The 15,837-nt window shown below is 36.6% G+C and overlaps 1 protein-coding gene and 1 long non-coding RNA gene across 13 annotated transcripts in view; one reads left to right on the top strand and one right to left on the bottom strand.

Moving 5' to 3' along the window:
* The window catches only part of LOC309631338, a 103,672-nt gene extending 89,138 nt beyond the window's left edge, over positions 1-14,534 (bottom strand). Inside the window, exon 1 of the long non-coding RNA XR_014246206.1 lies at positions 14,342-14,534. This is a non-coding gene — a long non-coding RNA (uncharacterized lncRNA). The remainder of the gene's footprint in view (positions 1-14,341) is intronic.
* GULP1 (GULP PTB domain containing engulfment adaptor 1) overlaps positions 1-15,837 on the top strand; it is a 367,595-nt gene that overhangs the window by 161,640 nt on the left and 190,118 nt on the right. The gene's annotated exons all lie outside the window — the stretch shown is intronic.

Genomic DNA, 15,837 nt, shown 5'->3' with positions numbered 1-15,837 from the left:
TAACTAATCTTGAAAATCTGATTTTTATAGTATAATATATATAATAATATTTAATTGTAACAGGTTTTTAAAACTACAGTTATATTCATTTGGGCATCTGTTTCAGCCCATATTTTCAGTACAATAGTGGATGAACCTGGAGAGCAAATTGTCTTCATTTTGCCAATACGGTTGTCAGCAAAAATTTATTGAATGCAACATTATTTCCAGGAATTTGTAGGCATTGTGGAAATTAAAAAAAAAAAAAATGAGGTCTGTCCACAAACTTAATTGTATAGAGAAGCCAAGTTTCAACATGCTTGAAATACCTCCAAAGGAAATGTAATACCAAATACAAATTCAATGGATATTAGGAAAACTAAACTGTTGCTGAGGTAAATAACAAAACTATGGAAATGGCAGAATACAACCTCATTCTTTTAAAGAATGGATGGGATTTGGCAATGAAGGTGAATAAAGCAGAGATTATTCAAAATAAAAACTGGCATGAATAAGGTCAGAGTGTAGGGAAATTTTTTTAAAAGTTCTATTCAACTCTAAAAAAAAACAAATCATGCAGAGGATAGAATATAGTTTGAGGAAGACTGAAAAAAAAAAGAAGGCTGATAGTATATATTTTGTAGTAAGACAGATATAAAGAGGGTAATTTAATAAAAATTAGAGACAAGAGTGAGAACTTCAGGGGGACAAAAAAACAACTCTTGATGAAAGATTGATCATGGCAGAATGAAGCGGAGGGAATGGCAAAAATTACTGATATTGCTAGCTAATATATGAGAAGAGGTCTTATGAATTGTTCAAAGTCCCAAAGCTGTGAATGGCAGAGCTAGGATTTAAAACAAACCTTCTGACCCCAACCCTGCTGCATTTCAGGAGTAACCTTGGAGGTTGTGGACTTTATTACACTCCCCAAATCTCCAATAGCATATTATTTGTCCAACCCATGTTTCTCAATAGAGTGTTTTACATTTTTTACTGAAGTGTACCTCGTAATAGAGCAGTGTGATTTCTTTACAAATTCTAGAGGTTATAGCAGAGGATGCTCACAAAAAGTAGGAAAAAAGAAAGATTGAGCATTTATACTAAAAATTTACATGAATGTGTTATAACGCATAATATGCAACTGCTGTTTTTGTTAGCATCATGTGACCCTGTCATACCAATTTGGATTCTCATGGCTAATCATACTGCAGGAGCAAAGTGTAACTGATATATTGTACTCCCTTTCTGTCATTTAATGTGAGAATTCCTGTACATACTTTATACATTCATTTCTTCATTTACTCAGCAATTATTTTCTTACATGAGACTGTATGTCCTGTCTACTACATCCCAAGCTCCATGAGGAGAAATTAAGGCTTTGGGAAAAGAAAAAGGCAGCTTGCTTCTTCTACTAGCTAAATTTTTCTTAACTATCCCCAGCCTTTCAGTTGGGGTAACATTACATCCCTACTGGCCAGGGATAATCTGACTTTGTACCTGTTGCCCTGGTACCCTGTCTAATTAGCTTTTTTCTCACTTTCAAAAGTGTCCCAATTTGGGTGGTCAATTATATGGTTACCCTACATGTAATACATACAAATGCATATTTCAGTAAAATTTCAGTTTGAATGCATATCTCCAGTCTTCAGCATCGCTATTGAGCTGAAATGGAAAATGTTAAGTATATGAATGACACAATTCTACAGTAATTATAGATTGAACTCTAAGAAAACAATCCAAACTAGAGGTGAGGAAGTTCAGTAATTCACAGAACAGGACAACATTGATTTAACACTTATGGCATATAGTATATTCTACTTTAAATAAAACCAGTTAAATAAAACCTTTTTCTCCTCCTTTCAGTCGATTGCTAAGGTTTTAGCAGAAACGTGAGATGAGTTGCTTTTGTGGGCAAAGACTGGTGATAAGCTGTTAACCTGGTAAAATCCATGAGGTGATAAAAAAGAGTAAGGATACAGCTTTTAATTAACATTCTTTGTTTACAGGGTAGAAAATCCTTTATTAGGCTTTTTACGTGAATTGTTTTAGGAAAAGACTTGGTAGAGACAGGGAAAACTGTGATTAGTAATAGGAAATGCTAAATAAAAAAATGAAAGCTAACGTTCATCAAGCATTCACTATATGCCAGGCACAATTTTAAGCACTTTACTTGTAACTCATTTATCCACACAAGCCATGATGGTATTATTTTAACCCCATAAATGAAGAAAATGAGGCACAGATTAGTTAACTTGCAGGGCCACTCAATTGGCATTTAAACCAGACATTCTGGATCCATAGGCCACACTTTTAAATATTGCCTGACACTTCTCATATGTTTGTTGGTGCCTATTTACACGTAATAATCATGATACTATCTTACTTTTTTAGAACACTTTGTAGTTAACAAGTCCTTGTCTGAATATTCTGTCATATTCTCTCTCCCCCTGCCAGTCTCACTCACACACATACACAGACACATGCACACACAGGTGTAGGCACAGATCCTGTGAAGCAGAACACATTAAGATATCCCATTTTACAGATGAGATATATTTATGTGGTTTGTCCAAAGTTGTTCAGTTAAGAAGCAGTGGTGTTATGTGATGACCTAGAGGGGTGGGATAGGGAGGATGGGAGGGAGGCTCAAGAGGGAGGGGATATGGGGACATGTGTATGCATATGGCTGATTTGCTTTGTTGTGCAACAGAAACTAACACGGTATTGTGAAGCAATTATACGCCAATAAAGTTCCATTAAAAAAAAAAAGAAGCAAGGGAACAGAGGTTGGCTCAAGCTTAGTTCTTCATAGTCTACGAACCTGTCATTCTACAGTGTAGGGATCACAAGTGCACATGCTGAAATCTTTGTCACATTGGACCCTGGGAAGAATCCTTCTTGGCAACAGAAAAATGGAAAGAACGTGTTCATCAGCCTTTTATCTTTGGATATTTTCCCGTACTAAAGTGACTTTATAAACTTTCATGCTAATACGATGAACCCTACAGGAATAGGCTGATAGTTCACTTCAATTTCCCATCTATGAAATAGTGGTAATGTTAGTACTTACCTGTATACTTGTTGCCAGAAATAAAATAACTAACACATTTGTAGAGTATACAAAACAGTATCTGGCACTCTGTTGCCATCTCATGTTATTAACAAGGACTGAGTTTTAAAAAATGTGGGCAGGTTGTGAGAAATCATCCTCACTACTGGAAACAACTCCCAATGCTCAGGCGCCTCTGATGTCCGGAAAACAACATAATGTTTTTGTGCTAATTATGAAGAGATACTGTCAATGACCAACATGTATTTGAGGAAAGACCTCTATGCAGTGAATAGTTTGAAGAAATACAAAATGTATTTTAGGAAGTTCATTTCCTCAATGAGTTCATACTTTTCCGTCAATTAAAAATACATTATTTTCATTAGGGCCTGCAAAGGGTAGGGGGGCTGGCAATGGAGAATTGATGTTTAATGGAGTATAGAGTTTCAGTTTTGCAAGATGAAAAGAGTTCCGGAGATGGTTCCACAACAGTGTGAATGTACTTACTACTGAACTGTGTACTTAACAATGGTTAAGATGGTAAATTGTATGTTATGTATATTTTATTGGAATTAAAAACTTAAAAAGAAGAAAAAATATATTTTTTTAGTCTTACGCAATCTTACTTTCATATTTCATTCAAGCACAAATTTGTGGAAGTTAAAAAAGACACACAGGAATAAGCATCACATGAATCAGGAAGTTATCAAATAACAAAATTATGTCTGTAATAAAGGAGCCTTGACAGATAGCCCTTCCCACCATCTCCCACCCCAAAAGACTGAATAGAAAACTGATGTAAAAGGCTGATGAGGAGAAATAGGATAGGCAAGTATGTCATCAAAGGAAAAAAAAGTACAAATAGAACACAGTTTAAAAATTCAATAGTGAAAAATCCATTCTGTAAACCTGGGAAAATGCCAAACTTGGATTATTAGGTCTTATTGATATTTTTATATTTTACTTACATGGGTGAAAAAATATTGTTTCTTTTCCTCCCGTTTTCTTTCTTTTCCTTTCCCTTTACTCCCTCCCTCTGTTTCTTCTTTGTCAAACTACCCAGTCAAACTTGATTTTGCAAAAGGTGCTTTATGCTTTGTTTTTTGTTTGGTTCTCTCAAGCTAGTCAGCTAAGCAATGAGATGTTTGTTGTGCCACAAAAAAAGTAAGAACAACTCTCAGTCTTTGAGCAAATGTATTTGTAAAGCTTTGACATGGCCATTTTCACAGCAGGGCAAGTAAGCAAGTTAGGGTATTCTCTAAGGTATTCTTGTCTGTGACTCTTGTATTTTAGTATTGTTATCACTGTACTTGACCATTTATTTGCATGTATTTATTTATCTACGCTAAATTAGAAACTAAGTGAAATATTTCTAAAGTCTTTTAACCCATGTTACTAATCTGTGTGTGTGTGTGTGTGTGTCTTTGTGTGTTTATTTACACCACTCACAAATTCACATCAGCTTGTGCACTGAAGAAGCAATAAATGCTAAGTGGCAATTCTTAACATATTGGGATCATAGGCCCTTTTGAGAATATATTCAAAATACCTATGAACACACCTAATATTGCATGCAATTTTAGGTCATCTAGGAACTTTTTGGAACACGTTCATGTAGCCTGTGAACTACTTGGACACCAAAAAACCTCCCAGACTAAGAGAAAATAGAAGGTAGAATGAAGACCTTGTCAGGGATTCAGACGAGTAACTTTCTAGACCAAGAAAGAGCAATTAGTTGCTTTAAGTGATGAAGTTTTTAAAAATTTGCCTTTAGAATACATTTTAATACTGTGTGGTCTTATTACATAGTTATGTAACATTTAAAAAAGTAAAATTACTTTTTTATATACATATATATAATTGATGAATCATGGTCTCTTTAGTTTTGTATATTTATACCATTAACTTACATTCATGTATATAAACATGAATCCCTGATACACTGTATGATTTGAATAAAATTTTTCACTTTTAACCATGTTTAGTTCATGGGCAGTAGGTTCTGAAGATGGAGAAAATCCTTTTTCATTTTATCAAAATTCAAAACCTTCTTTGTAGCCTTGTATCTTCATAAATTTTATTCATCAGGATCTGCGTATTGGTAAGCAGGTGAAGCCTACCCAGTAAGATCAGCCAAGAAGATTAATTAATGTTATACGCCCTAGATTAGAAATATACATTTCATCAGTGTGTATACTGGGATCTATTTGGGGGATCTACCACCACCATAAAGTGGTGGTAGATCACACTTTTGGGTTGTGTTTTAGGTAGGCTAGTGCTTTGAAGTACCTAACAAAAGGAGAAACCAACTTGGCACCAAGAAGTATTGTATCTGTATATGTTTTCCTTTTGTAAGATGTGGCTTAGGACAAATATTTCTTGATAACATTATGCGAATTGTGGTAAAAGGAAAGAAAAGGAAATAGAAATATCTGAAGGAAAACAGTTATGTTATTAAAGCAAGAGATAAACTGAAAAAAAGATTTAGTATTAATAATCTAGATTAAGAAAATATTGGGGAAAATATTGAATAGCTTCTTGCTACTATAGTTCTAAAAGGGTTGCTTCTTACAGAAGGAAGATGACAAATAAAATAAAATCAGGAGTTAATACATGGAGTTGAAAACTAAACCACTAAATTTACCTGATTGCCTAATAAATTATTTTCTATTGAATATTAAATTTAGGGTAAATGAATAATAGTTAACATTTTTTGAAGTGATTGGAAAAAGGATAGAAAGGATATGTTTATTTTTAATAATAATCATAAGATCCTAAAAACAAAGTTATGGGAGAAAAGCTATAAAATCACAAACAAATAAAAGGATGTATATATATCTTCCATGGTTGTTTTTCTGATATTTTATTCCTTAAATATTATGATAGAAATAAAAAACTATTTTAGGAGACATTTAATAACATTAGAATAGAATTTGCACGTTATAAAATTTAGGACTGCTTACTTCTTGCACAGTGTTTTACATGAAAAAAAGTAAAGTAAGCTTGTTTCTAATACCATCCTTTGTAACGTTCATTGTTTGATTAAAATCATGAACATTGGCCTTTTATTTATCTGTAAGGTTTTATTTCTTTTTTTTAATATGAGGTATAATTGACATAGAAAATCAAATTAGTTTCAAGTGCACAACATAATGGTTTGGCACTTGTATACATAGAGAAATGATCACCACAATAAGTCTAGTTAATATCCATCACGATACATAGTTACAGAATTTTTTTCTTGAGAACTTTTAAGAGCTACTCTTTTCACAACTTTCAAATATGCAATACAGTTTTATTAACTATAGTTGCTGTGCTGTACATTTCTGTGATTTATTTATTTTATAACTGGAAGTTTATACCTTTTGATCCCCTTCATTCATTTCGCCCACCGGCCCACCTTCTGCCTTTGGCAACCACCAATTTGTTATCTGTCATCTACGGCCTTGTTTTTTTTCTCTTTTAGGTTCCATATGTAAGTGAAATCATATGGTATTTGTCTTTCTCAGCATGAGTTATTTCAGTTAGCATAATGCCCTCAAGGTCCAACTATATTGGCTCAAATGGCAAGATTTCATTTTTGTCTATGGCAAAATATATACGTCACATTTTCCTTATCCATTCATCTGTTGATGGACACTTAGGTTGTTTCCATATTTTGGCTGTTGTAAATAATGCTACAATGAATATGGGGGTACAGGTATCTTTTTGAGTTTTAGTTTTAGTTTTCTTCAAATAAATACCCAGAAGTGGAATTGCTGGATCATATAGTAGCTCTTTTAATTTTTTGAGGACGCTCTGTACCGTTTTCCGTAGTGGCTAGACCAATTTATATTCCCACCAATAGTGCACAAGGGTTTCCTTTTCTCCACATCCTTGCCAGCATTTGTTATCTCTTGTCATTTTGCTAATAGCCATTCTAACAAGTGTGAGATGATATCTCATTGCGGTTTTGATTTGCATTTCCTGATGATTAGTGATGCTTGAGCATCTTTTGGATGTCCATTTCTAATCAGAAAACATTGAGTGATTGATACATTTTAAAAATAAGTGATCAGTCTAACATTTTAGTTATATAGTGGATAATGGACCCAACTATATTCTTTTGGCTTTTAGGTCTTTTTATTTTGAGAAGAGAACCACAAATTCTTTCTGATTTTCTTAAAAATGCCAACACAGTTACAGGACAGTTACAAAGATGTATTGGAAGGCTTATCAATGATAATTTTCTTTATGGATAAATCTAACACTTTAAATTGGATTTGGATGCCAAAGAAATACATAAAAATTTCAAGTATCTATTACCCTGCTCTCACTTCCTTATATATTTTTAAACATTAATTTTTTCTTTCAACAGGTATGTGTTGAGTTATAATTATGTGGCAGGCATTGTACCAAATGTTGGAGATATAGCAGTGAGCAAAACAGATGTAGTCACTTATAATTACTTAGGCTCCAGAGTGAGCCTAACACAAGCTATGGAGGAGAAATAAATGGTGCTATGATTATGTTTAACAGTCCTTAAAATGAGTGAAAACACTGACATAAGCTATTATCTACTAACTCAAATTATCTATCGATCTAAACCAAATTTTTAGAACGTTTTTCTCCTCTAGCAGGTTAATAAATAAATTTCCTGTTACGTTTGTTTCGTGATTCTACAACCTGCAAAATCAAAACCTTTAATTGGGTTGTGATCAAATTTGTCTCATGGAAAAAGTTGTCATATTTTTTTTTTTATAAATTTATTTATTTATTTTTATTTATTTATTTTGGCTGCATTGGGTTTTTGCTGCTGCGTGTGGGCTTTCTATAGTTTCGGCGAGCAGGAGCTACGCTTCCTTGCAGTGCACGTGCTTCTCATTGCGTTGGCTTCTCTTGTTGCAGAGCGTGGGCTCTAGGCGCGCGGGCTTCAGTAGGTGTGGCTCTCGGGCTTAGTTGCTCCGTGGCATGTGGGATTTTCCCGGACCAGGGCTCGAACCTGTGTTCCCTGCATTGGCAGGCGGAGTCTTAACCACTGCGCCACCAGGGAAGTCCCTGTCATGTTGTTTTAAATAAACGTGGTGGTGAATAAAAATGACTTAATAGTTATGGATATAAGAGCCAGGTGAATTAAAAATTGATGCCCATTTAGTATTAATTTTAATTTACCTGAAGAGAGGTGACAGGCCTAAAATAGTTGATTGTTCTTTTTCCTTATAATTTTAGACGGAAAATACTTTGTTTTTTCACATGACATTAACAGTACTATAGGACTTGTATTTGCAAATGATAGGACCAACAATGGATTAATTTCCAAAATATATAAACAGATTATACAACTCAATATCAAAAAAACAAACACCCCAATCAAAAAATGGGCAGAAGATCTAAACAGACATTTCTCCAAAGAAGACATACAAATGGCCAACAGGCACATGAAAAGATGCTCACAATCTCTAATTATCAGAGAAATGCAAATCAAAACTACAAAGAGGTGTCACCTCATTCCAGTCCAAATGGCCATCATCAGAGTCTACAGATAATAAATGCTGGAGAGGGTGTGGAGAAAAAGGAACCCTCCTACACTGTTGGTGGGAATGTATTGGATTGGCCAAAACATTTGTTTGGGTTTTTCCATAAGATGTTACGGGAAAACCTGAACCAACTTTCTGAGCAACCCAATACATTGGTGCAGCCACTATGGACAACAGTATTCAGGTTCCTTAAAAAACTAAAAATAGAGCTACCATATGATCCTGCAATCCCACTCCTGGGCATATATCCGGAGAAAACTATAATTTGAAAAGATACATGCACCCCAGTGTTCACTGCAGCACTATTTACAATAGCCAAGACATGGAAGCAACCCAAATGTCCATCGACAGATGAGTGGATAAAGAAGTGGTATATACCGTGATCACAAAGGTGGTTTTCCCAGGGTGAGGCTCATCCATTGCACTGCGGGTGTGCTGAGCCCTGTGATTTCCCCAAATGTGGGAAACTCGACTGCATAGTTTGTGGTAGTGGGGGACTGTGTTCACGCTCTCCCCTGAAAAAAAAAGTGGTATATATATGCAATGGAATATTTCTCAGCCTTAAAGAAGAGTGAAAAAATGCCATTTGCAGCAACAGGGATGGACCTAGAGGTTATCATACTAAGTGAAATAAGCCAAAGACAAATATCATATGATATCACTTTCATGTGGAATCTAAAAAAAACCCGATACGAATGAACTTATTTACAAAACAGAAAGAGACTCACAGGCATAGAAAACACACTTCTGGTTACCAAAGGGGAAGGGTGGGGGGAGGGATAAATTAGGAGTTTGGGATGAACATACACACACTACTATATATAAAATAGATAACCAACAAGGACCTACTGTATAGCACAGGGAACTATACTCAATATTTTGTAATAAACTGTAAGGGAAAAGAATCTTAAAAAATATATGTGTGTGTAACTGAATCACTTTGCTGTACACCTGAAACTAGCACAACATTATAAATCAACTATACTTCAATAAGAAGAAAAAAAAAGTGAACTCAATTTGAGATGTTGCTTATACGTTGGTAAGCTTTAGGAATTGTGCAAGGTGATGTGTCAGAGTCCTTATCACAGAAAGGAAAGAATAGGTAAGTAAATAGAGTAGGAAAAATGTTGGGGGCTAGCTAAATGTAGAGGCTTTCAGTGTTTATTTTGTGATTGTTCCATATTTTATGACTATAGTTGCTTTAAAAATATCTTGATTATCAAGATTTGTTAACATTTTGTAACGAGATGTGAACTCTTCAGTGTCGGAGAATTTTGTTTCCCCCTTGGAAATAAGCTCTGCTGCCTCTTGATCTTCAATTCTCTTTGACTGACATCCTGTAGTTAGTGCCTCACGGGTTTACGCTGATGATTTTACCTAGTTCATTCTCAGATTCTCTAGTTATGATCTTATAAAAAGTATCCCTCATGACTAAAAAGAATATATTCTGACCAAAACAGGCTTCATTTCTACTCTGAACTGCTAATAAATTTCAAACAGAAAGCTCTTCAATCGCAACCCAAAAAGTCTATACTTAGCATAGCTTTTAAAGAATCCTGATTGAGCACTGTAAACAACTCTATGTTTTTTTTTAACACTGATTTTTCAAGCAGTGAAAATTTCCTCTGCTAGAAACATTCCAAGGTTTTCATCACCTTTTCTGGCACCAAATCTTGGTTGTGTCAAATTGTGGAAAGCCCTTTGGCTGTAAGAGCTGCTTCCACCTGTGAAGCCTTTATTCTGATTTCTTAACAGGAAGATTGATTTAATTGTTAATGTTGACTGAGTCAGTGGTGAGCCATTTGGTCTTTGGTTGGGTAGGGCGTGCACAGTGTTTGATCTCTGTACACTTGGCAGTGCTCTTATCTGATGCTGGAGGAAGAGACTGAGTGGAAACTATTTGGCTGCTGTTTTTGGAAGGATAGGAAGATACGACCTGCTTATTTTGAGGCAGGGCAATAAGACACAAACTGCCTTCTAGAAATTTTATTGTGGAAGTTGATATTTAATTTTATTATCAAGTTATAAAAACTGAAAAGTAAGTAGCCCGAAGAACAGTCTTGGTTTTAATATATCATGAGTTACCACACACTTGAAGGCTATTGTCATTCCATGCAATCACGGAAAGAGCTCCTCTTTCATGGTGACATAAACCTGAAAACTTAATTATTTTCCCCAACAAATTAGCAATTTGAAGCTCTTTGCCTTTCTAAACTGTTTGTACTGTGTAATACTGAGCAGATGACAATTACAGATATCTTGGCCATTAGATATTAAGTGCTAAATATTGTATGCAGCATTCAAAACATGATCTGCTCTGTAAACGTATTTGATAGGAAGTAGGTGTCTTCATTTATGTCAATCACTCCTACATTTATTCACTTATTATTTTATGCCCCAGACACCTTTCTCTCCAGTCATTTTCAAGAAACACATACCTAAGCCTTATTTCATACTATTTAAGTTAGAAATGCATAGCGCCCAGGCATTTGTACATTTTAAAACCTTTTAGGGTTTGTAATATAAAGAGGAAAAGCGTTGTTCTACATATGTAACTGACTTATTTCTGCAGGTGGTATAATTGATGATGCCTTACTCACCTGCACATGTTTATAAACAAAACAAAACAGTGGACGGTTTATGATTCTTTTTGACACTGAACAGATGTGAATTTTATTCCCTTATTAAATGCCTGAGGGACTTAAAAGTACGCCTGTTAATTTGTTGCTTGTTCTTCTAAAGTCTTAAATTTACATTCATCGATGACTCCAGGCCTTTCACAGAAAGAGTAGCTACAGTTCTCCTAGCCATATGCCGAGATATTAAATGATTGTCTTTCTTTCACAAGCCTCTGAACATTGCAGAGTGTGGATTCTTTCTATTTCTTTCTCTATTATCTGATTTAGAAGGCTGCTAGGTAATACTGGCCAAGAGAGTAGAACATTCTTTGATTCCTTTGGTGTGCACAGTGGCTTTTTCTATCAAATATGTGACAATTGAAGCATCTGAAGAATTATCACCACTTACTTCCAACCAGTTAAAGGAATAGAGTAGGCACAGAAAAAGAAACTGATGCTTAATAGGAGGTGGGTTCTGTCTAATTAAAAAAAAAACAAACATGGATTTTAAAGACAGGTGGAAGATATAGCTGTCTAAGTGACTGGAAAGCCCTTTCCACTCTTCATTTCCCAGGAACAATGGAAATACTAAATTTTGAAAAAAATTATCTCCTTCCCAATTCTTAATATCTTTTCTATTGACATTATTGCCTATTTTTTCTTCTGGAAAATATTATTTTTGTCACTTGTACTTGTGAGAATTCAGAGTTATAACATCTATTTTCCTTTGGTACTTTCAAGGGTTCATTTTTACACCTTTGAACAATTACAGTATGTCTTCGTGTGTGACATTTTTAGTCTATAGAAGGTGCTTGGTGCACCTGTGGATTTGAAGATGCTTTGCAATAACTTTGTGGTCACTCAGGGAATTGAATCCATTGAACAGGAACTATCGAAAGCAATGGATATGCATCAAGTAATGGTTGACGAGAGTTGGGTTTAGCAGTGTTTGCAGGGACCAAATTATGGAGGAGTGTAAAATTTATCCTGCAGATTCCAAGGATGCACTGAAGGATGGTTAATCGGTGGGTGGCAGAATCAAGATTTGCATTTCCAAGCTATTGCTGCCAGGAGGTAGAGTAAGATCTGGGGGAAACATATAGGTAAGGAGAGTTAGTCCGATTCAAGACAGAGTGTTATTAGTGTCTGGCAGAGGGAATGGAGAAGATGCAATAGATTCTAGAGCTCTTTTGAAAGTTAAATGGACAAGACATGGTGACAGGCTATAGGGAGTTGAGTAAAGGGGAGAAATATGATGTAACTTGAAGGGCTGGCAACATTTTCCTAGTTGAAAAATGTGGGAGCAGAGCCGCTTTGACAATCATGAAGATAAGGGCTTATTTAGAGTTGTCTAATTTGTGACACGTTTGGGAGCTGACCAGTGGCAATGGTCTTGCTAATTATACTTCATATGCTTGTGTAATATTGCTTATTATAGATTGTGTCTGCAGTTTTTCAAAAGGTATATTAAAAATCTTCAATTAACATGCAGTGGTTTTAATGTACGCTATGGCTACTTTATCATCTGTCTTATTTAGAACTAGCCTACCTCCCTCTGTGTTGCTCAAAAGAATCATTTGCTATAGTTAAATACATAAATAAGTCCTTGTTGTTTCCTATCCGATCATCCTGCCGATGGTGCTCAAGTAATCAGAAGCCCTTTTGCAATGCTGTGCTGGCAAATACCAGAGAAATTCCTGTTGGCTTTGTTCGTGGGAGTTTGCAGTCCTGTTACATGGACGGGAAGTGCCCACTGAGAACACTTTCAGATTCCCAGGATTACCTGGGTAACTTATTGGTACAGAGATGTCTGTGGAGAGAATTCACAGAGGAAAGTGAAGATTTTACATCCCAAGCAGCATGTTCAGAGTACCAGGTTCATGGTACTAGGCCCTCAGCATCTGCACCCATGTTCTAATGAAGCCCAACTCATTTGGAGTGGTCTGTCTCCAAGAAGAGAGCTCACATATTTTTATTTGTTGTAGTAACAAACAGACAATGATTTTACCTTTGTATGTGGTTAGATTTTAGTCTATAAATGCAGATAAATAGAACAGAAATTACTTGAGGGCAGAGAATCTGTCTCGTTCATCATTATATCTCTACCGTCTGGACATATCCCTAACGCTCAATAAATATTGGTTAAATGAATGAATTTTAGTTACTGGAGCAATGATTCCAGTTTTTCTCTTATCTCAGCATTTGTCTGTCTCTGTGTGAACTGACGGAAGGGATAAAGGAGAGGGCAGGGGCTGGGGAAGTTACCTTAGCCATAGGGCAGACAGTTGAGTTCCAGTGGGTGCACAGAACTATTGTGTCCAAGGTTACCTTAGACTACCTCCAGGCACTTTTGAGAAAATAGATTAGCCCTAGGAGTTCAGGATGAAGCAACAGGGAGCATTGACTTATGGGTCTGACACAGCCATGGAGAATCAGGTGGCATTTAATACATATATATCCTGGGCTTTCACAGGTGTTTTTTTTTTGAGTTCTAGGTCAGCCCATGTCATCGAGTAGGATTTATTCATCAAGTTTTAGGTCTGGAGGTGTGACAGAAGTACAGCATTATCCTAGAAACTCAGAAACAGGTACCAAGTTAATAACAGTTATGTACCGAGGCCCACAGAAGGGGTACACAATTAGGAACGTGGGTGTCTATATCCTCTTACCAGAGTGGGTGGCTTCAGGAGGGAGGAGGCGGTGAGTCAGAACAATCAGCATGTCCTTCAGCCAGTAAGATGAGTGACCAACGTCAATGAATGAGAAATGGAAAAGCCTACTTGCTCTCTTCCCTGCTGGGCTTTGGCTCTAGCGCGGGCGGGTGGGGACCTGCAGTGAAGGCTGGGGGCAAGGATGTTGTGGCGCTCCATGGCACACTGTCAGCATTCGTCCTTTGCCTCCCTCTCCTCCCCCCGTTGCATCCTTTCATTTCTCCTTTACATCCTTTCTACATCCTACCCTCTCTTCTTCTCCCTTTGGACCTTCTCTTTCCCTTTTTCTCATCCTCCTTCCTTCTTCCCCCCTGCAGGGTATCATTTTTTTTTTTTTAAAGCACAGAAGAATTTTTTTTTTTAAATTAATTAATTTATTTATTTTTGGCTGTGTTGGGTCTTCGTTTCTGTGCGAGGGCTTTCTCTAGCTGTGGCAAGCGGGGGCCACTCTTCATCGCGGTGCGCGGGCCTCTCACTATCGCGGCCTCTCTTGTTGCAGAGCACAGGCTCCAGACGCGCAGGCTCAGTAATTGTGGCTCACGGGCCCAGTTGCTCCGCGGCATGTGGGATCTTCCCAGACCAGGGCTCGAACCCGTGTCCCCTGCATTGGCAGGCAGATTCTCAACCACTGCGCCACCAGGGAAGCCCAGGGTATCATTTTTAAGTATGGTAAAAATTCTGTACCTAATATTTTATAATATAGGAAAATAAAATCTAATATATAAATAAGGATAATCTAGGAAAAAAATGTATGGACTACCTGGTGTTGGGAGGTCCATAAAATTGAAAAGAATGTATTGTATTTTTTTAAGCCTTGAGTTAAAAAAATGTTTTACGCGTAGCAAAGAAAATACAGAAGCCGTAGATAAATTGTGTTTGCTTTATTGTTCTTACAAAGAATGAGAAAAATCAGCACAGATTTGTTTGTTTTTGCTTTTGAATTAGCTGTAGGAGAACAGATGTCTACAAGATGTAGAACATATTTTCTTTTTTGGAGAGTACACTTTTTTCAGTGATTTGAGCTGTATAAATTTGTGTGGCTTTTTTTCCTTTTCATTGGATTACTATAATTCTTTGAGAATGTATTAATTTGATACCATTTTTTTCTATTATTTTTACAGTGTTATATATGGTGAAGTTTTGTTCATTTGTGGTTTTGAGACTGATTCCTTAGGTGACTGTTGAGCCCAGACAGAAGAGATGATGTTAGTTTCTTTCGATGCGAGGAAAAGGGCTCACTCAGGTTACTTCAGTAAGGTTATGTTTAGGAATGAAAAAGACAGGCGTCCCAGACATGTGTCCAGCCTTTAAGGGAATCCAGGGAAAATGGACTGAGATTCAGAAATGGGAAGTAACCAGTACAGCTCTGAGCTGATTGCCTCTCTGCCCCCTAGTGACAGAGTTGATTCTCTGCCACTGGAATGATGTAGCTCCCTTCTGTCTGCTTTTCCTGCTGCTACCAGCATCCTCTCTCTTTATATTTCTCTTTCTTCTGACTCAGTTTCTGATCACTCATAGTCGTTATTCTTCATGATTTCTACTGCCTCAGAACATCTGTTAAACGTTTTCTCCCTGCATCTTATTTTTCTGTCCCAAATAGTCTGATTCTCTTCCATGTCAGAGTTCAGAATCTAGAACATGTCCTTGGTTCAGGTAACCCACTGTTACTTTGTTTAGGTGGAACTTTTGCACGAGGTCCCACTTAAGCCTTAGATGATGTAGCCTTAGCTCAGGTGCTCACTCTGGTCTCCTCAGAGGCCAAGGGTTATGCCAAGTGCTTCCTGGCAGGTTAATCTCTTAGCAGGAGGATGAGGGCAGGACCCTTACAGATGGGATTTATTGGCACGGCAGGCATTTTGGGAGAAACAGATGGCCAGTTTGCCTATAGTGAGAAATTACTTGGGCACAAGGAGTGCAGTGGTTAGAGAACCCGAAGCACGAGCCCAGTGACCTGCTCATCC

Source organism: Balaenoptera borealis (assembly GCF_965194805.1).
Source record: "Balaenoptera borealis genome assembly, chromosome: 6".
NCBI lineage: Eukaryota > Metazoa > Chordata > Mammalia > Artiodactyla > Balaenopteridae > Balaenoptera > Balaenoptera borealis.
This window is presented reverse-complemented; position numbering and strand designations above follow the sequence as displayed.